The sequence below is a fragment of the Coturnix japonica genome, chromosome 1 (assembly GCF_001577835.2).
Source record: "Coturnix japonica isolate 7356 chromosome 1, Coturnix japonica 2.1, whole genome shotgun sequence".
NCBI classification, from domain to species: Eukaryota; Metazoa; Chordata; class Aves; order Galliformes; family Phasianidae; genus Coturnix; species Coturnix japonica.
In genome coordinates, this window is record NC_029516.1 from 88,619,398 (window position 1) to 88,644,814 (window position 25,417).

General features: G+C 39.4%; 1 long non-coding RNA gene across 1 annotated transcript; it reads left to right on the top strand.

Moving 5' to 3' along the window:
- Window positions 1-7,826: 7,826 nt before the first annotated feature.
- LOC107321334 lies at window positions 7,827-21,339 on the top strand. Its single transcript, XR_001558539.2, has 2 exons — window positions 7,827-7,955; window positions 20,610-21,339. It is a non-coding gene; the product is annotated as an uncharacterized LOC107321334 (long non-coding RNA).
- The last annotated feature ends 4,078 nt before the right edge of the window (window positions 21,340-25,417 follow it).

Sequence of the window (25,417 nt, forward strand, 5' to 3'; positions counted from 1 at the left end):
TCGGTCTGGAACAGAAGAAGTGCAGCAAACATGGAGACACCTTCACACAGCTCAGTGAGAACAAAATCAGAGTAAGCATTGTCTGCCAAACAAATATTGTCAATAACACTGTGCTGGCTGCCTTTCTGTTGACAGAGTTTTCTAATACAAATTAAACAAATCTGGGGAATTAAGGCGCAATGTGATATGCTTGTAGTGATAAAGCTGTATCCATTTCCAGGAGAAGAAAAAAGTAAAAAATTTACACACTTCTCCCCACACCTTAAATTGTCGTATTTCCTAAAAACTGGTTCTTGCCAGATTATACTGCTGAGTAACCAGACCGAGGAGGAGGTAGAAACTGCCCTCTGGACTGGTGACCCTGCTCGACTGTGAGTCCATATCAGGCTCTATCTGGGACTTCTCCAACAAGCTCTGCCCAAAGGGCAGCACAGGAGGCAGCTCACACAGGTGACCTCTACTAGTATATAGAAAGGATCAAACTGCACTGAGTTTGGCTTTTTCTACCCTGCACAGTCCTCTTTTGCATCTTCACACATTCTTATGACTCTGTGCTACATGCATCCTATGTATGTGAAGCATCCTCCCAGCTCCATGCTAGAAGCAGCACTCCAGTAGTCTGCAGCATCTTTCAGTATGCTTTCAATAAATGTCCTCATCCCCAGATAGTAATAGACATGAGAGGCACCACATGGGGCAGGAGATGGAGGGCCAACTAGCAAAGAAACAGCCAGTCTGCTGTGGTGGGCAAATGTCCCTTGTGTCAGTTGTCACACAGCCTTTTGTGCCATCCTTTATTTAGGCATGTAGGAGCATCCAAACTGATTGAAGGCTGAACAGTGAAGTCCATTGCTACTAGTGGAAAGACTTTTGTTAAGAGAGTGTGGCTGGGGTTAGGTATTCCCTTGACAGGATTAACATTTTTATAGAGAGGATCATAGTAGCCATAGTTGTAGCCACCCCTAATACAGCCAGTAGAACTGCAGTGGTTAATTTACAGTAACGTTAGAGTGGGTTGAAAATTTTCATTAAAGCTATTAAAATATTACACTAATGAATTTCTTTTGGACAAGCTATCTGAATAAATGGTAAAACAAGTGATAAAACAAATGATGTTTTTTAAATAGATAAAAATAATGTAATGTAACAGTATCAGCTGAGAAGAAATGAAGCACCATAGCATAGCAGTGCTTCATTTTTGACATTTTCTGTCTAAGTTTTGGTTTATTTCAAAATCCGCTGCTAGTCTTAATCTTGAAATAGAAAATAAGAGGAAGGATTCAAATGTAAACAACATATTTGGATGTAAACATTTTGGATAAACTACTTGTTTTCAGAATTTAATTTTGCACAGTATTTGGAATATGTTTCTGCTTTTGTTCCCACTTAATTCAATATGAATATTTAATATGATCTTTTATATGTCAAAATTTTTCAATCCTGACATTTTTAATGGAATGGAAAATCCATTTTACAATTGACTTTAATTTGTGTGCTTTTGAATTGTTGTATCAGCTTTTGGCTTCTTGTTCAAAATGTCACTTAGTGGTGGCACTCTTCGTTCTTGAAAGAACAACTCTTACAAATACATGGTACTTCTAAAATACTGAAGAGTGGGTAAGCGTTGTTGGTGCTCCCTCACATGAACCAGCAGTGGAAAAAGAACACAGAGAAGCAAAGCACCAACCAGAAGGCTTCTACATGGTAAGCTCTTCTCTGTTTGCACTTGCTCTGCTCTGTTGTAAAGAAAGATTGGTCAACAGAAGTCAGCCTGGTGAGAAACCGTTGTCTGTGTCAGGCTGGCGAACATCAAACCAGGGCAGTAGAGATTAAGAGCTTGATGCAATTTCATCTTGAAAATGACTAAGTCAGGACTTAGAGTGATTGCTCTGGAAAGCAGAGGTTCAGCTAAAACTAGCTGCAGGTGCCAGTAATGTATTGATTTAGTATGCCAGCTATAACATTGATTATCTTCTGTCTGATTCAGCCTTCTTAGTCCTATCTACTGGAAGTGCGGAAAAGCTTCTCTCACAAAAAATGCTTCAGCTTTTCTGCATCCTCCCACCAAATAAACCCCATACAAGTTTAAGGAACATTTTGCTATAGTCAGAGCCACTTCAAACAACCAGAGCTTAATGTTTTTGAAATAAGGTTTCCAGCAAGGGTTCCACATATTAATAAGGTCAATTGAGGGCACACCTGCAAATGCAAGGGTATTGACTAAAGGCAAGTTAACCTCTCTGGGCATGATCTAACCCATCTAATCCACTGCCCTTTTCCCCTTAGTAATCAGGCAGTTGGACTCCTAAAGGAATTTGTTTTAATATCTTTTGCATTATGGACTTTTACCTCCTGATGTTACTATAAGTTAGATTTGCTAAACGTGAGCATAGTATTTAGATCATTTTTAAAAGCTAATTGTATTTCTTATGCTAATGAATTATTCATAGTATAATCATATAAATCCACTCTCCACACTGATGTTTTATTTTGCATACTAATCTGAACATTTTGCATTTTCCATGTTTTGATCTAGACACGATCTTTGATATTGACCTATCCACAAATATAGGGTTTATGTTGCCCTCAGTGTCCTGTTTTTCAAATGTAGCCTAACAGCACACATATTTCATTAATATGCTGAGAGACAGGCTTTATATCGTCACTCCTTCTCTACCAAACTCTCTAGCTGTTACTTATCAAGGACCTCCAAAAGATTTTGTAAGAATTGGTGTAGATATTTCTGCAGGCTAGCTACTATATCTGTGTATTCAGATTTCACACCATAAGTCCTCCCATGCAGTTTCCTGTTCTAATCTCAGTTACTCTTTCAGTTTCAAGAATCAGAGCAATGCATCCATAAATCCCATGAAGGTAATAGGAGAGAAGGGATATTACCTTGATCTAAAGAACAAAGCATTGGCAGCTGTATAATGCTAGGGGCAGAGTGAACATCATCATACTACTGAGACAATGTATGTAATCATTATGTCCAAGATTTGTTCCTCCCTTTACCAAAATAGTTTATGCCTTCAAAGTTTTCATGGGCTTCAGTCAGCACTGGTTTAAAATTCAAATGGTGAAAGATCTCCTTTTTTACACCTGAGGATTTAGCATTGTATGAGGAATAGTGGAAGATTAAAATTGTGTTGAATGAATACTTCTATAGAAATGTTACAAGTAATCCATTCGTAAGATGCAGAGTTTTTGTCATTTGGAAACCCTAGTACTTGCAAGTTTTCTTCACATCCATGAGGGTTCCTATTTGAACTACTTAATTATTAGCAAGCTGGTGGTCAAAAGGTACTCAGAATGTTGCACCTTGTTGAAGAAAGAGTATTGCTCAGTAATGTAAGGATAGAATAATTTTGATGAATAGTGAGATCACAGCCCAACAAGACCCTACTGAAGAAAGGAGATTTCCTAAGGGAAAAATTCTGTCAGAAGTTGAGATATGTATCTCCAGTGAAATGGAGAAACAGGAGTGAAGAGTTACCTTAAGTAACCCGAGAAATCCTGACCCGGTGCGGTTGACAGGAGGCTCTTATTGACTTCTGAAAGTGCATGTCTTCTTAGGATGGCAGAGAATTCAGCATTCCTTCTCAAAAAAGGATAATTAACCCAAAAGGGCAATTCTGTATGTGATTGGAAAGATGCAACAGGCTTTCAGCCTAGTTGACTGAGATCTAACCATTCAGCACTTAAGGCTTTTGCTGCCTCCGACAGGAAAGATTGTGCAGAGGTAGAAAATCCCACTGCCACACAGCTGGCAAGGTGTACAGTATCTGATGCAACTTCAGCTTACAGACACAGACTTTATGATCATGCCTGTAACCAGGGGGCTGAGGGGAAATGTTAATTATTCTGAAGGAAAAAGAAATGCCAGAGGCCAACTGCTGTTTGAATTGATAGAGTAGCTCCAACATTGTAATCTCAAACAGTGGATTGGCAAGACTACTCTTAGCAGTTTTATCTCCCAGGTGCCTCCGGTACACCTCATCTGTGGTGAGGAAAAAGTAAAATTCCAGTAATAACTTTATTGGCTAAGACACTGACTGGAGGAAGGGTATCTCTGCAATGTGCTCATAAACTAGCTTGGGGCATAGGCTTTGTCTCAGTGGTGCTATGAACTATGTGTTGCTGTTATCAAATGCTGTATGAACTTGTATCAGGTTTGAAATTCAGTCCCAAACTCTCTCTTCTTCATCATCCCCATAAGTTAAAGGGGTCTGCAGAGAAAAGGTGCAATAATAGTAGTAAGGCTGCACCTCTGTAAAGCAGGAGTCTGTTTTGTTTAAAGAACTTCTGCTGCAGAAGGTGATATTTAAGAAGAGCCTGGCTTGACCTAAAGGTCCCAATGGTGTATTACTGAAGAGGTATGTCTTCACAGTCAGGTTTGAAGCTTGTCATCATTCAGAGTGTAAATACCTCTTGCTTGCAAGCTAGAGTTTTTTCTTTCAGCAGAGAGAATAGGTCTATTTCCTAATTTTTTGTAGTTAATTCTGCCCTTTGAGCAGTTATGTCATAGGCAGCACAAAACAATTGAGTGCCTATTTTAATAATACAGTTTCTCTAATCACTGAAACAAATGAACCGAAGTAACTTTCCATTTAATTTTGATCCTTATCTTCCATCTTGTTTAAACTTTCTAATCCTGTGCCTTTCCAAAATCAGCAGCCTGATGCCTAAAGGGACTAAAATTCATAGACATATCTGAACTGGAGGAATTTATCTCCTTAAAATAAGGCCTATCATATTAGTAAGTGTAAAGTTATACATGCTTGGAGAGTACACACTTTTATAGGAAAATTCTAAATCTTTTAAAATTTAATAAAATAATGTCTTTTTTAATAATGTTTTCCTTAATCTTATATCATGAACTGTTGTAAAGTGTTAAATGTGTTTATTAGTCTAATATCTAATCTAATATTGCATCATTATTTTAATGCATAACAAAAGTTGCTTGTTACATTTTATTCTGACATTTCAGAGGGGCTTGTTTATAGGATTTACGGAAGGAGAATGAAGAGCCATGCAATCAATGGCTTTGTAGCTGAGAGAGAGTCACCACGAGGTCACTGTTCGACAGATAAATGATGAATTTTTAAGGGTGATGCTTTATTCTGTAACCTTTTGACTTTTAGAATTGCCCTTGTAACAGACGGCTGTGAGCTTCAGCAAATAAGTGAAATGTGAAAAACAGAAAACAAGGCTTATTATCTCACCCACTCGTTAGGAAAAGCTTCTTTTGTGTGCACACTGAGCCTAAGTAAACTCTTGAATTGAGATTGTTGTTTTCTAGCTAGCATCATAAAATAAAGCTTGCATCATGTCAAACTCATCCTGATAACGAGGATTCCTCATGTTTGTGTAGAAGATGCACAGTTTGACCATGATCGTGAGGTAATGTACAGTAAATAGGGGATGATGTTAGATGATGTTAAAGAAGAGATCTTGCTGACAGGAATAATGTGATTCAGCCTCTAATGACTCAGGGTTTTAAGAAATGTTTTGGAGTAGACTTCAATTTACAGTTCTCCTTTGAATTGCACTTACTTATCATTAATCCCTCCCAGCTGAAAGCCTCTCTCTTACACCTCAGAAAAGGATAACATCTCACTAGAAAGAAATGTGCTTTTACTGAGAGAGATAAATATTCACACACATATAATAATAATACTGCTCCAGATGCCAGAGATGGCTTCTCTTTTGAAGTACCTCAAGCAACCCTGGGCCACCCAAGGTGATGCCCAGCCCCTCCTCTAAGAGCCCTGCCAGGTGCTGGACCCCAGGGACAAGGGCCCTCTGGCTTTCTTCTGGCACGTATCAACTTCAGCCATTTTCAAAAACAGCCCTTGCTTTCAGTGTGTCCCTCCTTTAACCTGCCCAAACTCGAATTTCTCTTCTAGAAACAGGGAACGCTGATGAATGCTCAGGAATCTAACAGGGTTTCCCTGTTCCCAGTGCAGCTCTGGGTCCTCTCTGGCCTCTCTGCCCTGTCTTTCACACTGGTGCCATGTATATCTGTGAGAGGTGAAACAGGAACTCCTTGTGACATTGCCTGGTATTTGCAGCACCCAGCATTTTCAGTGTCCAGTATATTTAAAAGTCTAATCTTGCATAGGGAAAGAAAGCACCGGAGCCAAGATCTCCATAAAGGTGGAGCAGCAGCAGGGAAGAGCAGACTGAAATGGATTCTCAATGTTCTGCAAAGCAGTTCTGACATTTTGTAGTTTTTGTTTGTCGCTGGAAAGAAAACAAAAACAAAAACAAAAATCTTCACACATTGAACTTTCTTGCAGAAAATGTATTTATTTCCTTCCTCCACTAATAACTCAGAAAATACAAATTAGACACTTCCTAATGAGCTTACAAATTGAATACTATCATAGAAACACAGAGTTGTCAAGGTAGGAAAAGACCCTCAAGACAAATTCCAACCATGAACATTATCTACTGAGACCTGTGACTAAACCATGTATCTTAGTTCCATGGCCACACATTTCTTAAATATATCCAGGAATGGAGAGTTCACCTCTTCTCCAAGCAGCACGTTTCAGTGCTTGACTATCCTTCCCACAAAGAAATTCCTCCTGAAGTCAAATCTAAACCTCCCTGGTGAAACTTGAGACCATAGACTCACAGGATGGTTTGGGTTGAAAGGAACCTCAAGGATCATCGAATTCCAACCCCCCAGCCACAGGCAGGGCCACAGACAACCTAGTGTAGCACCAAACCAGGTTGCCAAGGGCCCCATCCAATTTGGTCTTGTACACCTCCAGGGATGGTGCATCCACAGTCTCTCTCAGCAGCCTGTTCCAGCACCTCACCACTTTCTCTGTGAAGAACTTCCCCCTGACATCCAGGGGGATGAGCTTAAAACCATCTCTCCTTGTACTGTCACTGTCTACCCTAGTAAAAAGTTGATTCTCCAACTTTTTATAATCTCCTTTTAAATACTGGAAGGCCTCAATGGGGTTTCCTCACAGCCTTCTCCAGGCTGAGCAAGCCCAGGTCCCAGCCTGTCTTCACAGGGGAGGTGCTCCAACCCTCTGATCTTCATGGACCTCCTCAGGATCCTTTCCAACAGCTCCACATCTTTCCTGTACTGGGGCCCCTGACCTGGACGCAGTACTTCAGATGGGGCTTCACAAAGGCAGAGTAGAGAGAAACAATCTCCTCCCTGTTCCTCCTGGCCTTTTCTTATGGATCCCAAGATATTATTGGACTTTGGAGCTGCAAGAGCACTTTGCTGGCTCCTGTTCAGTTTTTCATCCACCAGGAACCCCAGGTCCTTCTCTGCAGGGATACTCTCAAGGAGTTCTCCCAGTCTGTATACATACCTGGGATTGTTCTGACCCAGGTGCAAAACCTTACAGTTTGACGTGTTGAACCTCATTAGGTTCACATGGACCCACATTTTCAGTTTGTCAAGATCCCTCTGGATGGCAGTCCTTCCTCCTAACGTGTCAACTGCACTGCTTAGCTTGTTGTCACTGGCAAACTTACTGAGGGCGCACTCAGGTCCTTCACTTAATGTCATTGATGAAGATGTTGAAGACCACTGATCCCAAGACAGACCCCTGGGGGACACTGCTCATGACTGTCCTCCGCCTGGACATGGTGCCATTCAACACAACTCTCTGTCTGTGGTCTTCCAACCAATTCCTTATCCACTGAATAATCCACACCTCAAATCACACCTCTCCAATTTAGAGATAAGGATATGGTGAGGAACCATGTCAGAGGCCTTGCACAATTCCAGGTAGATCTCATTGGTTGCCTTCCCTTTGTCCGCTGACATCATCACTCCATCATAAAAGGCCACCAGGTTGGTTAGGCACAACCTCCCCTTGGTAAAGCCATGCTGGCTTTCTCGGATCACCTGCTCATCCCTCACATGCCTTAACATATCTTCTAGGAGGATCTGTTCCATGAACTTCGCAGGAACATAGGTAAGTCTCACAGCCGTGCAATTCCAAGGGTCCTTCTTCCTCCCTTTCTTGTAAATGGGAGTGACGTTTCCTTTTTTCCAGTCCCTGAGGACTTTACCCAACAGCCATAGCTTTCCAAATATGATGCAGAGTGGCTGAGCAACTACATCAGCCAGCTCCTTTAGAAGCCTGGGATGCATGTCATCTGGCCCCATAGACAATTTTCTTGATAAGAGAAGCACACCCCTACCAGCTGCAACCTCTCTCCAGGTTGTTGTAGGCAACAATGCTGTCTGTCCTCTACCCCTTTTCTCTAGTCTAAACAGCCCTAGTTGCCTCAGTTGCTCCTCTTAGTTCTTCCTAACAGAAAGACCAAGAGCCATGAAAGTTTGAACTGAGACCTGTCATGCTTCTAGATGTTAACTAGACCTCCAGGCCTTCTGGAAAACTAGTGAATTGAGTTAAGGAAAAAATTCTGCTGTAGTCTGGGTTTCTGCGTTCCCAACCTTAAAACTCTGTGAGCTGCTAAATGTGTACTAGTGCCTACAGAGGGACCACCCCAGCAATCATGACTGTAGAAATCTGGTTTCTTGAGAGCATGCAGGCAGGAAATAAAACAGTTTCCATTTGTCTCCTGTTTTTGTTTGTTGTTGTTGCTTTTTTTTTTTTTTTTTCCTAACAGATGAAATTCATGTATTTCTGCAAAATATTGTGCTATTGACAACTTTATGTGCTTAATGGAAAAGCAAACCAAAGCCAGTTTTGTTTGGAAATCCCCAGACATCTTTATGTTTTGTTTAGCTTAGGTTGGAAAACAAGTAGCAATATCTGCAAAAGCGGAGACCAGTTTTTGAAACCCTAGCCATGATAAACCATGCCTCAGTTTCCCCATCTGTAAATTGTGAGTAATTCTTCTTACATGAATACTGTGCTTCCCCAATCTCATTATTATCTGAGGGGCCATTGGGAGTCATTCAAAGTGCAAAAAATCTTCTCTTGCCTGCAATGGGAGATGTGTTGTGATGCTCTGTGAATCTCCAAACCTCACTTGTCTGACTTAAGACTGTAGTTTCACTGCTTTGATGTCTTTGGGAGATAGCTCAAACTCCCCAGAGTAGAAAATCAAGTTGAAACTTATTTCTTTCATGTGGTGCCTTATGAATAGGTGCTGTGGGTGTTACATTTAAGTATATGATGCTTGTACTTCTCTAAAATACCTTTAGCACAGTCTGTGTGGGTGAGAATTTGTGGGTGATTTGCCTGTAATCTTTAATTCTCTTGTTTTTTCCACTGGTTATATTCTTCTAAGAGGAAACTGTGTGAATGGGCATTTGTGAAAGCTGGGAAGGTTAATGTTCTGTTTTCAAGAGGGACTTGATTCCTTCTTTTCTGTCCATAAGGGTTAAGTGGTTACACAGATAACTCAGATTCTGCAGGAAGAGACTACAGTTACAATCAATTTTCCCTCCATCAGAAAGTAAAATTTACTAATCTGTCAGCTGCATTGATTCAAATATCATCTATGATTTGCTCCTAAACAGCACACAGAGAAAAGCAGCACTCCTTTAATGCTTCTAGTTGCCTGAATCTCTTCAAATTCTCCAATATGCTTATTACTTTCAATGTGCTATAACTCTGTCTGTCTGTAACTTCAGATTGTAAAGCAGAAGAACTGTACTTCTTTCTTTTCTGCAGATTCAGCTCCCTTCCATACTCTTCTGATGGAGGTCTTTGGGCAATATGGCATATAAATATTTATTGCTCTGCCATAGAAAAGAGTTTATTTCTCTTCTCAGGGGCATTGGCCCCATGAAACATTATGAGTTCAGAATATTTTACTAGGTGGGTTACTCCACTACCAGTTCCACCTTTCATCATTATACAGAAGCTAGAAATTACGTTTTTTTCCTCAGGGAGGCTGAAGTTTTCTCATACTTTCCTAGGGCATGTTTTTCTGGAGTCACAGAGACTTTTCTCTACCAACTAGAAGATAAAAACATCACAGTGCCGTCACATTAAATGCCGAGTCTCTCAATTTGACAGAAGTGAGCAAGCCATCTTAAAAATCTATTGTAATGAAGCTTGTAGATATGTCGAGCTCTGTTCCACTGTATTTCCAACCAAGTCAAGCAGGTTTACAATTGAGAGACTTTTGCTTCAAGAACCAATGGCTTCTTTCTTACTTAAGAAACACTTTCATGTAGCTTTTAGTGACTTGGAGACTAGCTCCTTTTACTTCTGGGTGGGAGGCAGTGGTTCTTCACTCACTTTAGCAAGATTAAGAAGTTTTACTGCAAGGAAGGCAATGAATTCTGTAGTCCTTGCTACAGACTTGCTCTGATTCTATGACTTTAAATAAACTCAGTGGGCCACTGTTTTCTGGCATGCCTCATAAATCTGCCTATATAAATCTCAGTACATTCTGCAATCTATTACTCATGTCCATATTAGAGACAAAGTAATTCTCTTTGAACTTCCACTGCTGCCAAAAAGCAGCACATCATAATGCAGAACAATTCCTTCTTCATGTTACATCCCCTTTATTTTTGTGTTTGACCCTTGCATTTATGTGTGGGGAGGGGAAAGTTTGCAACTTCTTGTTTTCTGGATAGTTTCTTCAAACTTTCTGAGCTCAGGCAGAATGTGAAGTCACTTTGCAACACTTCATGAAGTGAATAATATCTTTAGAATAATCCATTGTAACAATTTTTTTCTCTTTTGTTATATGCCCTGGAGCAAATGCGCAGTCGATTAAAATCAATTTGTTGTATTTGTGGGTGAGTTCAGAACATTTGGTTTCTTATGCAAGCTTTAAATGGGGCTTTACATTTTCAATGCAAAGAGTCATAGAATCATAGAATCACAAGGTTGGAAAGGACCTACAAGATCATCTAGTCCAACTGTCCTCCCTTTACCATACCTACAGAAAAATCACTAAACCATATCTCCTAGCTCCCTAAAGGAGTACTTCTCTATAGTCTTTTGAACAAGCTTCCCTTGAAGGTTCTTGTCTGAAAGGCTTCTTGCTCAGGAAAAGCAGGAACTGCTGCTCAGATTCAATCTCTTTGCTGCTGGGATCCATTTTGGATGGCTAGGCAAAGCTTCAGACATTTGCCTTGCTTGGACCAGTGTGCTTTCTCTAATTAGAGAGGTAGTTTGAGTTATCTTCTCATTGTAGCAATTAACACTTGCAGTCACTGCCAGAAAAAAAATGTAATGATTCAGAACGAGCATCCAACTCCACAGAAAGCTGTAGTGTTTCAGTACTTCTTTGTCAGAGATGAAAGTTTACATTTCATCTAGGATCAAGCTGCTCCAGACAGCCATTAGGCCATCCTTGCATGTGGTTTGTCATGTGTTGTGTATTTATGTTCCTCTCTAAATGAAACATTATACTATCCCATACATCTGATTTTCACATCTAAGTATACTCCTTATAACCTTGTATTACGGGTGGGTACATAGACAAAAAGTATCATAACAAAGGCAAACTGTTGGCTACTCCACTTAATGCTGTATAAATGAATCTTTCCTGTGGTAGTTTGTCCCAGTGAAATTCACCCATTTGACTGCCCTGCACGCACTGAGACAGCATGTAGCAATTCTAATGAAGTTTTTCATGTTTACTTAAAGAACCTAAGCAGGGGGAAAAGAAAGGTTTTTACAATTGTTGTGTTGTATTTTAATACTAGACATCTTCCTATCTCCCACAGCTTCAAGTGCATAGCTTAATGTCAAGTAATAAAAGCAGAGGTGGGCAAAAAAAGCTGTTAGTGGATTGCTTTGACCCCCTGGCATGCATATGGCTGATAATCCACATGAGGTTCCATGTTACTCTTCTTTTCAAGAGATTTTAAGGGGAGTCATTTAAAATATACATTACGGCTGTCCTGCTTCTCTGTGGATTGCCTTTTTTTTTAAGTCCTTTATGTCAGACTATACTTCATCTCATCTACTTCACCTTTCAGGAAAGAGATGAACCATGATTAGGTGTATGCACCAACATCCTTCTATTTAGCTACATTTACACATTAAACTATCCAAAATGCAAACACACAGCACGATTTTTATACCAAACCATTAGGCTGCATTGCTTTTCATTTTCATTTGTTTCAATGGAGGTTAAGACTATTGGGAATCAGTTTAAACTAAATAAGGTTTAAACTTGAATAAGTATTTGCATATGTATTTGTATTGTTTTATCTGGATTGTTTAAAAGTCTTACTGCTCCCTTTTGTGGTCGAGGCTTCCATTAATCCTGTGCAATCCCACTGAAGCCTATAGACATAACAGAGAGCAGAATGTGGCCTATGACACTGTATTGGCAAAAACATCTATCTGAGAAAAGGAATTTCTCAAATAAATTCTCCTGAAACTGAAACCAGCAATCACTTGGTAGACACTGTTCCGGAAAGCATTAGCCTTCAAGGTGATGAGTAAGTGAAAACAGGATTGTAATGGAATCATAACCAGTGCTGAAATTTGCCAAATATGTAGCATTTAATAATACAAAGTGACAGTAATCTTGAAATTTGAATATTTGAAAACTACCCACACTGAGAAACAGATAGAAGAATTATGAGATAATTCATGTAAAAATTCTGCTGGTTTGTATAGAAAGAATAAATTGCTAGATGAAATATTGTTAAAAGACTCCATGTTAGAAGAAGCTGATTGATACTTACTGTCTAACTATATTTTAAAAATAAACCCTCTGCTTGGAGTGTAGTCAGTGAACTTTGTAAATACATGAGTAGTGTACTACGTATTCCTAAATGTCTAGATTGCATTCCTAATGCAAACAATGGCAAGCATAAGGAAGAGCTTCACCAGTCAAGTCAGACAAACAAAATATGGGTTAAAGTTTTAGCAAGTGAGCTAGAAAGAGCATAGGTCCCAGCCCAGCTAGATTCCAAAGACAGTAGTAAGACACTTTAATTACGTGATTGATGTGGGCTTCAAAAGAAAGCACCAAATCCACAATGACCCCAAGGTCACAAGCATTATCTGAAGGATAAAAGAACTACCACAAATGGAAACTACCACAGATGACACCTGAGACCTCTGCACCAGTGAACTAATCAATAGCAACTCAGTTTTGTCTGTGTTAAGTTTAACAAAATTTGAAGCTACCCATGATTAAATATCACAGAGGCAATTACACAAAACATCAAACTTCTCTGTAGGCTCTGCAGGGACTGAGAGGATATCCGAATATTGTCTGCATACAAATGACACAGCAAATAGGGTGTCTGAATAATGTTAACTAAGGAAAGAGTAAAAATAGAAATCAAAATAAAAAGCATAAGACAATCACAGCCTTCCTAAAGAATGAATTCCCTTCAGCAGAAGTGAATTTTGTCAAAACTTATAAACAGTGAACACAAAGTAGCAAGTTCCCAAATTAAATTAAATAAGGAACTGATAAGTAGTCACTGGAAAATCAACATCTAGAAAAACAGAGGAGCCGTTAAGGATTTTGACTATTCTCCTTCATTAACACTTCTAGAAGCAGGAAGTCAGTGCCTGTATTTCATTAAAAAGGAATTGCTTAAAATATGTAGAGGTATTAGTGATGCTCTTGGCCTTTCTCTATAGACAACAGAAATGTTGAATTGCAATAATACATTAATATGGGCAGACAATGGCTGATCAATTATATTATCTCTTGAAAGACAGCGCTGTAATAATTTCCAACATCTTGCCTACCTTTGGAATTTGAAAAAGACACAGAGAGCAGTATAGTAGGGTCCTTGTTAAAGAAGGGAAAATAACTTTGTATGTTCCTTCAAACCAGATGGAAGCTCAACTTGACAGGGACAATGCCAAAACAGAAGCAAGAATACCAAGCAATAGCAAGTCCTCAAGAACTTCCAGAGAAGCAGCAGCATTGTCCAAAAAATTTAAGCCGTTTTCAAAAATTAACTTGAAATTTAATGACTGAGAAAGTTGACATTAATTAAAACAAATTTAGCTGTGTCCTTAACACTTTAACATGAAGCTAATACAGATAGCTGGAAAGAGAACACAAATTACCTGGAAAAGGAATTTTAGATCATCTATGCCTTTTTCCTAGCCTGCGTACATTTCTTGACCATGTTAGTGAAGGATCTATGCCAAAAGCAATCACAACAGAATATGGATAGAAGATGAAAATGTAATAGATCTCTAAGGGCCTGCAAGGAAGAGCAGTAGCAGAGTTCAACAGAAAGCAATGTCGGAGACTATAGCTTAAAATATTCCATGGGGGGGAAAAAAAAAAAAAGGAAAGGAAAAGGAAAAGGAAAAGGAAAGGAGAAAGAAAAGAGAAAGAAAAGAGAAAGAAATCAGAATATCAGCTACCTAAATAGAAATGTGTGTTGAGGATGAGGTTTGGGGTTGGTTTTCTGATCTTTTTTCTTTTCTTGGAAAGGCGGAGGGAGAGTGGTAGAGAGATCTAACAGATCCCTAATACTAAATAAAGAGAAAATGAATGCAAAGGTAGTGGTTCCCAAAAATCAGAATGTTTTCTAATAAACTGAGGCAGGAGGAAGGATCAGCCATGGAAGATATGTTTTCTCTGTCACCTTGATTTAACAGCAAAATTTGACCTCTGCTCTTTAGTTCAAAAGTCTGAGCCTTCTGTGAGCTTACATAATTAGATGTCAGATGTAAGGCAATAACGTAATGGAACTCAGGTGTGGATTTACCAGGACAGCCAAGGGGGACATGACCTCCTTCACTCCCCCAGTATCCTTCCCTGCTCTGTTCTGCTTTATGTACCACTGCCTGCTGGTGCTGTGAGACCCATCCCTGTTTTACCCTTGAAACAGGGAAATTGGCTCCTGCTGTCTAGAGCATTCAGGGCTGAGATCAGGTGCAGGCATCGGCTCAGAGAGGCTGGCTGGACTCACAAACTTCTCCCAGCTCCAGGTGCCCATTTCCTCCATATTCCAAGCACTGCAGGAAAATGTCAAGTATTTGGTTTCCATCTCTGCTGCTATGTTTGATTTCTGTAGGGATAAAATTCAGGAAGGTGCACAAGTTATGAGACTACTCAGCTTGCTTAGGTCAGCCATAATCAGTACTTGCAGGTGTTCTGTAATGGTGAGCTAAAACTTCAGTTTTGCCTTGAATAATATAAAATAGCTCTTAACTCTTTCCTGGAAGCTTTGCCAGGTTATTAACTCTTTTATAAGGCCTCAAGCTTTCTACAAGGCATAACTTGTAAAAGAGAGGCTAGTATTTCACATTCTCTCCCTATCACCAGTATTGCAAGGATAAAATCTGTTATGTCCCCAGAATGACCTTCTCTCTAGTTCTAGTTGGTATTGCACTGCTTTATGGTTGAATATTGTTTGGATCAGAATTAGGCTGTGGAAACACTGGTACTCATACAGTACTTCTTTTTTTGCACACAATTTTCATGACTCTAGCTTTTGAAATTACAGACATGTAGGTTTCCGAAAGTTGAGCTGACCTATTTTGTAAATCCAGAAAGAAAACAGAATCCACTTGTTTTCAGCAATATTACTGTATTTATGTTATATCCTTTTTATTAGTCTACATATATACTTTTGATTCTCTGGCCAAGGCTGGTGATTTGATTACTATTCAGTGGAAGCAGTTTATTTGGAGCAGATCTTATTTCTCTCTCTTTAATATATATATATAATTTATAGGTTTTCATATTTATGGGAGTAAATTCATTGTAAAAAAGTTATTTTCTTAAGCAGAATTCAGAGACCGCACAGAGGCCTCTGTGTGGTCTGACTTCAGGGGTCTGAGATGTACCAGTTCAGATGCCAGTCCCCAGCCTCCTGACAAAATTATCACTCTTACAGCTAAGGATGCAAGACCAACACTTTGTACATCTCTGTGTCAGTAGCAATTCACAGTCCAAAATAATGGAAGCAAGCAGCATAAAGCACTGAAAACTCATCTGGAGTTGTATTTTCCCTTACTCATAAATTTAGTTTGAGGATGACGACTATTGTTTCAAAAATATTGTAGTACAAACCCATCCCATTAGCCCAGATACAATGAGAAAACACTGGTACAATACTGTTCTGTATCAGTATGGCCACAGCAGAGCCGCAAGGTTTTTGGTTCTTCCATTCTTATTCACTTTTCATCTGAAGTTTTTGCCAATTCTCCATGGCAATCTCCAAGGCCCTACAGCACCTCTTTCTTTTGGACACTGATGTCAGGGTGGTGGCTTCTGTGTCTACAAGCAGCAATTACTGCAGATGCCACTGCGATCTATCCAGAACCAAGACCAAGGCCAAACCTCACTGTATCATACGCCTATACATATCTGTTATCCTGGAAAAAGACTAACGTTTTCCTTTATTGCCTTGGAGAAGATTCTCAGAACAGACTGTTTATTTTTTTGTTGGCCTGTGCTTCCCATTTTTTGCCTCTTGCCTGCTGACTTCCCAACACAGCCCACGGTGAGCAGAAAGTTTATGCCAAGCCTCAACATAGCCACATAATTTGCCCAGTGTTGCCAGGCATGGATACACGCTGTCACTGCTATTTCTGTAGCTCAAGAGAAAGGCAAAAATAGCCTTGGTAGTTGTAATGCCAAGATTCCCGGGGCTTTTTGGCCTATCAGTGGCATGGTACTTTTTATGAAGCGGTTTCCTGGGTCAACAGTTGACCTTGGAAATGGAAAGCTGGCCCTGACTAAGAGAACTGCCCCAAAATATGCCTGCTGTGCAGCAGGGCTGGTGTCCTGGTATGCACAGCGCAGACAAGCAGGGAGCTGTCTAGGATACCAGTGACATGTGCTGGCAGAAAATCACCACTGCATGCTTTTGCTAATTTGGCTGTGCTTTGTGCTGATTTCTAAATTGGCTTAAATCTGTTTTGCCTGGTGATCCAGCAGGTTAAAGCTCCAGTACCCGTATCATGGAACAACAGCCTGAGATGCTGCTTGCAAGAGTTCTCAGCAGTACCAATATGTAGACTTTTAGAGGAGACTAAATTTTTATATATGTGATACATGTACCACACTCCTTTCTTCAAATAATGCTGATATCTTTCATATGACTATCATAGAAAAACTGATATAATCCTTAGTGTTTAGGTTACTTAAAGACTCCATGATAGTCTTGTGATTTTCCACTATGAATCTCAGTGCTTTGCTGTTTGCCGTAAGGTTTTGAAATGCTGAAAAAGAAAGACTCTCAAGCTTCAATGATGACTTTTTTCCTCCAAAACTCACCCCTGTGAGCAAAACCTGTTAATGTTTACTCATTTTCTTTCTTGTGCATGTATGTCACATGTACAAATTATAATGATTTTTTAACCTTATCTTAACGTATTCCCAAGCAGTAGCACTTTCAAATTATATAATTTCCCTATAATTAAAATGGAAAGTGCAAAGTAAAATACTCAAAATTTGACAAATGGCACAATCAAGGTTGTCTACACAATCATACCTTGACTCATTAGTGCATATGCATTCTGGCATTACTTGAAGAAGTTGCTACAAACTGTTGAACTGTCCTCCATCAGCAGAATTCTAAGAACCTGATAGCTTACAGAATTCAAAACAGAATTTGCTTGGTGAACAGTGATTCTGTCTTCTCTTAATACTGAAGACTAAGGCTGCGGGACTTTGGCGGAGGGGAAGGTGCTGAGACAGGTACACCTTGAATTTTTTGTATGCTTGTTACAAATGTGGTATTAATTACTCTGCTGAGAAAAATAATTGCTTTAAAACATGACAGTGCTATGGGCCAACAGGTTCCAATGTTTACTATACTCCAAATAGGATCAAAGGGAATAGAATGGAATAGTTATGTTTGAAATTTGTTATTTGTAGATTTTTTATAGAGTGATGGTCTTTTAAGATGGGACTGCCAGCAAAATGCATCATAGACAATGAAGTCTCGCAAAAATACTTTCAAATTAGAGTTTGAAATCAACAGAAAATAAATGTAGATCCCATTCAGATCCTTAAGCGAGCTTCGTCCACAGAAACATATTTGGGCTTACCTTGTATCCTAAGTCTTCTATTTCTCATTTGACATTTAGGATTACGATTGCTTATTAGTGAATAACAGTGTACTGAATGCATTCTGAATGGCTTGGTTGCGTTGCATCCTCTAAGCCAACCTGAGAAATTAATGCAGGTCTTGTCGTGTTTTTGAAACACAAAAAAACTAGTACCTCTGAGTTGTCAGTATTATGCTTATAACCTGCAAACAACAGCTTTAAAAATAATAAGGAAAGTCATTGGCGGCTAACATGGAACCTGAAAGCAAAGTGTGTTTCTCAGTGTGAAACATTTGTACTTCCTGCATTCAACTTTGCACCATAAATTTGAGGCAACCAAGGGTTCTGATTCCCATGACCTACTAACAGTCATGCAAAGCAAAGAACTTGTAAAGCACAACGAATTCCTGTCTTCGTATTTTCCCCCTGACAACAGGGCCAGGGAGTTAGAAATTTTGTGCTGCTTTCAGGGTTTTTCATGCAAGAGTTATCCACAAGGGGCTGTTTCCATAACTTTTAAGATCCTTTTAGATAGACAGGTGATTGAAAAAAATTCTTAGCATAATTGATAATCAAGTTTACTGTGTGTGTTACACAATACTAAGGTATCAAAGTATTTAAGAACTGAAGGTGGGAATAAATTTGTGCATTGGATTTTGAGCATGTCTGCATTCCAGGAATGAAAAGTTTTGTCAGGTGGAAAATGAAGTGATGACCAGTATAAAAAAAGTCAGGTTCTTTCAGAAACTGTTGGTCAAATGAAATATAATAAGTATAGCTTCACTATGAAAGATGATATGCAATAATGTAGAGAAAACCTGGCTCATTAGTGCCAATAGGAAAATCCTTATTGATTTATTATTGATAACAAATGGTACTAAGCATATGAACCTTTGCTCTGTTGTGTTTCCAATGTTCACCAAGACTCTGTAAAGTTAACCACATTCTTCAGATTCAGCTATTGCTTTATAACTAAAGAACAGAACTGGTGCTAATGTTGTAGCTGATTTTGTCCTTTTTATGAGTATAACAAGATTATAAGTTATATACCACAACAACAGGCAAAAAGTTACTCTGTGATGTATTTTATGGCAAGTATCCAACAAAAGGAAGGCCAGGGGGGTAAGAGAAAACATGCTGGGCCATGGTCATCGCACATCAAGGTAACATTAATGGCAAGTGAGAGCTTAGACACAGACATGAAGTACAACAGGGGACATAAAATACTTATCCTTGGGGGGTTGTGTTTATGAGTAACTCAAATACAAGAGGCAGTAGTAAAAGTGGAACAGTACAGGTCTCAAATTCCATCAAAGAAGGTGAAGTAGACTAGCCTCATGGCTGATTGTAGAGGAAAAGTGTACTTCACATGGGAAGAGGCAAGGTATGTCAACGTCTTGTTACAAAGCAACAGCAGGCAGAGCAGAAATCATTTTGAGAACAGGGGCACATATCTGTGTTTTAACAAGGAGGTAAAACCAACATTGGAGGAAGTGATGACAGAGCTAAAGAGGTAGGTTAAGATGAACAGAAGCTTCCAAAATGAAAACTAGTGAGGCGGGATCATGTTTGTCAAGGTTGAATAACATTGGAATAAAAAAAAATGCAGACAATTTAGTCAAGAATTATGGAAGTAGGATGGGTGGAGTGGGATCATATGGAGACAAATCTGGGAGAAGAAAAATGAAGTGGCAAATATAGTCATAAAGATACTGAGCAAAGGAATTGCCATGTTTTCTGATTAGATCAACGTGGCATACTGGTAATGAAGAAACTGGCATTGTAACCCACTAATTCATAAAAGACCTCTCTTGAGGTTAAAGAATTTGAATCTACATCCTGTATGCAGATACATCTGAGGGGGTCTGACTTCAGCAGGGGCCCTGTGAAGCTGACTGTATGAACTTTGCTGTTCTCTCTGGCAAGAAAAGGTCAGCAAATATTTGAACTGGATTGAAAAACTGAGAAATGCACGTCTGTAGAACATCATCAGGAAACCAGACTTTTGTGGTTGGAGCTACTTGGAAAGCTGTGGTCCTCTGATTCAGTCTACTAAAGGCGAACTTTGAAGAGCAATGTGTGACAAGATTTTTTTCAGTATGTCTTTAACAGGCTTAAAGATTTAAACAGTTGCAAGCTAGAAGCTTGTTCAAAGTGTTAAATGAGCGCATAGCAAATTCCAGCCTCTTAGTATCATTTGTACACTACTGTTTGTCAGGTTCTGATCTATTTTGTTTCTAACTGTAGAAGGGCCAGAAAACCACTCCAACACAAGTTGATCTGAGTGCATTAGAGCCACTTTGAACATCTGCTGAATTTCATAGTAAGCCTCCAATTAAAAAGCATGGGACAAAGCAGCTTAGTGACTAGAACATCCATGTACAGTCCTGCAAACCCAGAATAATGGTGAATGACCAATTTATTTCTCCCTTAAGTTGGACAAGGCAGATTGTGGAAGGTAGAAAAGAAACAGAGGCTCTGAAAGATACCTCACTTGAGTAGTATCTAGATGTCTGTGTTTTACATGCTGAACTGATGCTCTTAGAAATTGTTTTTCATACAATCATAAAGTGACTTGGGTTGGAAGAGATGTCAAAGATCATCCAGTTCCAACCCTCCTGCTGCGGGCAGGGATTTCAGCTTACGAAATTTCATTTATTTTTAGTTTATGTTCTTACATTCATATTTTAGAGGAGAATGGAACTATGTGATGCGGCTGACAGCACATTGTGCTGAAGAAACAGCAGCATTCCTGCTAAGAAACGTCCCGCTGTGAAGGCATGAACATTATGACAACATGGTGTATCACACCACAGCCTGAAGGCTCCCAAAACACACACCCTTGAGAATTCCTGGGACCAAGGAAGTCACCATGTCGGAGGACATGAGGCTACCAGCAACAGCTTGTGATGCATTTGCTTCAAGGAGATTGATGTACATTCAACACAAGTAATATTTTGCTGCAGAGCAGGCATGGCTGTGACTAGCTGGTGAAGCTGTGGATTCAGAGTGTGGCCATAAGAAAGGTGCTTGAAGAAAAGAGGGCAGTGGAGAATCAGAAGGGAGACTGCACTAATCAGCATTTATGCTTGCACTGAGAGAAATCTCCAGAGAGCTAAAGGCTGGAACGACTAGCCCTCTGCACCTCCTTCTTCAAGGCTGCTTATTCCAAATAATTACTAATTACTCACACTGATGAAGAGAACAAAGATAACGCTTCCAAGTATGACTGTAAAATCAGTGCTTGAGAGCTAACTCAGTGGGCCTTCAAGGACTTCTCTGACGTCTTATTAGGGAATTGTATACTTCTAAGTCACTTACTTCTGGTGTGATTCTTAGGAATTTATGGGAGGTAAAATGGGATAAAATATTAACCTTACAGGAAAAAAGTGTTGGGATTAAATAGTCATAATGAAAGACACGTATGGACTGTCTGCTTTATGTAGAAGCTTATTTCTAGTACATGTGTGTATCTAGAGGTTTTAACCACAATGTCTTTTATTTGTTATATGAATTATGAAGAATATTTTCTTGCTATTCATACAAATGCAAGTCAGTAAAAGAAAAGATAGGTAGGGAAAAGAAACAAGAAGCACATAACTTTAGGAAAGGCAACTCTAGTTTGTAATGATGTATACTCTGTTTACTATATCCAATTACTACAGCTGTTTTTCTTAGCCCTTAAGAGAGGTGCCCATGTCAGGGGCATGCCCACTGTTTCTTCTGTAGTCAGTATTTGCTATTTTCAGATTTTCAGTGGACAACTGAAATGCTAAACTAGCTGCATTTCTAAACCAAACAGAAATGCATAACAATTGGTTTCGTTTTTAAGAGTCTTTCAAGTAGTTCTGGTGTTTGATCATTGAAAATAACTGCAACTAAAGTCACTAAGAGAAATAAATAAGGTAAGTAAATAAGTAAGTAAGTTAAACAGAATAAAGAAAAAGTAAGTTGTTTTGTGCATAACAAGCACCCTCAGCATGTTTCGTGTGTGTTGCTGGGCAGTGAGATGGATACAGACTTTGCTGGGCTGATAGTTCCTGATACATTCCTTGACAGAGAAAGAGAGCAGAGGGAGTTCTTTCTCAACATGTTGTTTGATCTGGCACCCGGGAAGAGAAGGCAGCATCAGAAATGGTACAACGCTTGCCTTTTAGTGCTTCAGTATGAACTGTGTTTTGGTGAGATATTTTTGTCACTCTTTTCTCCCTGCTGCTTTTTTCCTGTTAAGGCTCTTGGATCATAGCTCTCCAAGACACTGACAACCAGTTATCCTATCTCTGCACAATGTTGAACATAGTGATATTTTGAATATAATCTAATACTTCATTTACTTAAGTGTAAATTATACTATTCTAATAAATTATATGACTGCAACAATTTTATGACTGTTGAGAAGCATCCATTTTTTCTGTTAGCTAAAATTCTTGTGATCCATTATACCAAGTTTCTCATACCTGTTATTTAAAACAATACACAACAAATATGATATGAAATTTTGGACAAACCCCAGCCAATCTTTTTATGCTTTCTTACAGTAAAGAACTATTTTGACCTTAGTAGTCAAATAATATAATCCATTCCTACAACGTAAAAAGGTAAATCAAATTTTCTTCTTTATAGTATTTGAACAAACAAAACAGTGGCATCAAAAAAAAAAGAAAAGGTTGAATAGATCTTCTTTAAGAAGCAGGAGGGTTTACTGATCTCAAAAACTTATGTTTTAGAATGCTGACCACCTACCCTCCCTGTAGAAGAAGTTAAGCTGAGCCTTCAGCAACATTCAAAGAGGCAAGCCACAAGTGCCTTTGCGGAATGCAATGTGGAGCTGCCCTCAGCACAGCTTTCAGCATGATCTGGAAGTAGACTGGGCCTAGTATGAACAAGGTAGTTAGCTTGGTAGGCAGTGAAAACAATCTTGTACCCTCAGCAGCAGGCACAGAGACTGGTCTGCCTCTTTCATCTGTTGGATGTGTTGGCCATGTGGGCATATTCTAGAGATTTCAAACCCGCCCTCTGCTCACTCAGTCACTATGGAAAGTGATTCTCTTCTTATATTTTTATAGCACAAGTACACACACTGGGGCAATCCTATCAAAACTAGGCATCAACAACTCAGGAAGAACAAATAACATGAGTTACAGAAGAGCTAAGTTTGCTGTTTCCCGTGCTTCATTGAAGTAGATGAAGTGTGAGTATCTATCTCATAAAATATGCTTATGTACTTTGATTTTTTTTGTCTTGCACTCACTTGTCTGCAATCTGCTTACCATGACAAAAGTCACCAGAGACGCAAAGTGCTGTGATAATGAGAGAACTGTAGGTAACTTCCAATCAGTCCCCTGGGGCATATTTGGAGTTTACTACCCATAGGTTATAACGGTTTCTCCATGCAATTGCAGCTGACTCTACATTTCTCCTACAGTAAATATATGCAACCATTGAAAAATAAAATGCAGGTTTACCTTAAGGGAGTGCTGAGCACATCTCTCTTTGTATGCCTCATGTTTATCCATCTAGAATCTTGCAATCTTGGGAAATCGGAGTATTGGCTTTTGTTATATTAATCTCTCTGTTGGAAGCAGCCATCATTTGGCTATTGTAAGTTTTGTGTAATTAGTAATTTATGGCCCCTAATTTTCTCAGATACTTTCTGCAGCTGAAGCTGCAAATTACATTATGCCAAATATTAGACCTCTGGAGGCAATGTATATAGCCTTTCAAAGACCAAAATTATACCTCTTTAGGGGGTTTACTCCTCTAACAAGTGTTCATTAAGAAGGATATCTTTGTATGCAAAGTGCTGGCATAAATTACAATATAGGAAAATTAATAATTAATGAGATTTTTTCATTACATTATTTTGATCATCATTATATTTTCATCAATTAGTATGTGAGTATGCTATTTAAGTAATAGCCTTGATCCTCAGAAGATGTGCATTTGAAATGACTTCTTTGGGTAAAGTACAGGTTTAATTCCTTTTAAGGTCTGTTACATGTTTCTTTTTTTCTGCTGTTGTTTGCAAGTTGCCCAGGACACCTCCAAGTAACTCTCTATGCGGGACATGGAGACATGAAACTCCTTCATCCATCTCATGATATTAACATGAAATTATCATTCAGTTTTTTTCAGCAAAAATAGGAATGTGTTTAACGTTTCTTTTCATTTTTTCCTGATTTTAAATATCCCTAACACTGTGCCAGAATTAAAGTCAAAAGTTAACATCATACTAATGGGGTTAATGTGTGGTCAAAGTCTACATTTTTTTTTCCCGCTGGAAGAGCATTTGACATTATTCTTGTTGAATAAAGACAGTCAGTAGCAATATGTTACCAGCTCACAGCTCGGAAAAGGGAAGCCAGTCTGATCACACAAAACTAGATTAGTGTAGTTTTTTATTCTAAGCAGGTCAGGCTGTCCAAAGAGGTGTGTTTTATTTGTGCTTACAAGAGTGATGCTGCTGCTTTGCAGTGCAAGGATTACATTTGATGTGCAAAGGCTACAAGTAAAACTCCAGCAATGTGACAGTTTATTCTCTACATTGACTCACAGTAGCTCTATTCTAGCTCCATCCCAGCTGTTATGCTGCCTTGGCTGGGCAGAGGTGCAGTGATGAATGAGGCACACTTTTATCCAGTTTGCAGTGAGCAGCAGTGAATTTTTTAGGTAGCCTGTTAAGAGACCTCTGTTCCCTGGCACAGGAAGACAGATGAGGATGAGTAGGAACCAAAAGGAAAGGTAAAAACTCAGAAAAAAAAGCCATCTGCCCTCTTCTCACCTTCCCACTGAGGTCTTCTGGTAGCGATACCATGTGCTGTGCACTTGGCAAGAAAGGGTTAGCTACATATAAGAAGGAAATATTCTGCAGTGCACAGTTCCATTCTAGGAGATGGCTAGAAAAGGAAGTGCAAATTAAGGCTGCTCCTCTCACTTTCTGTGCTGGATTCTGCCCAGAGGGAGAATTGGGAGAGACTGACGTACAGCCGTGGCACTGGGACTCAAGGCGAGGATTGATGTCCACAGCCTCAAGGACATAAGGATGAGATGTCAGAGTACCTTAGCAGTTCCCAGGGAGTTCCTGTGACTCAGAAATCCTAAGGTCAACTGCTTTAAATTTTGTTGCCTTCCAGGGTCTGGCAAATATCACCCACAGAACAGATACCTGCTCAGGGCTTACAGCAGTGCTGTGTCTTCTTCGCAGTTCCCCAAGTCAAACATACTTAACTCTGAGCCCATCTTTATAGAAAACACCATTCACAAGGAATACGAGCTGCCGAAGGGGTTTCAAGAAGCTGATAAAGTTGTGTGTGTTTTTACAGCTTCAGCCTCAGTTTGTCCGTACAGAAAAAATTGATTATTTTGTTAAAGCTGTGGGACATGAAGAGGGCTCGCTCTGCAGAAGGCTTGACCTGGGGCTGTGCAGGAGGTGGCAACAGAGCACCCTGCAGTATTGGAAGCTGTGGGGCTAGGAGAGCAATGCAGTGCCTCCCACCCCA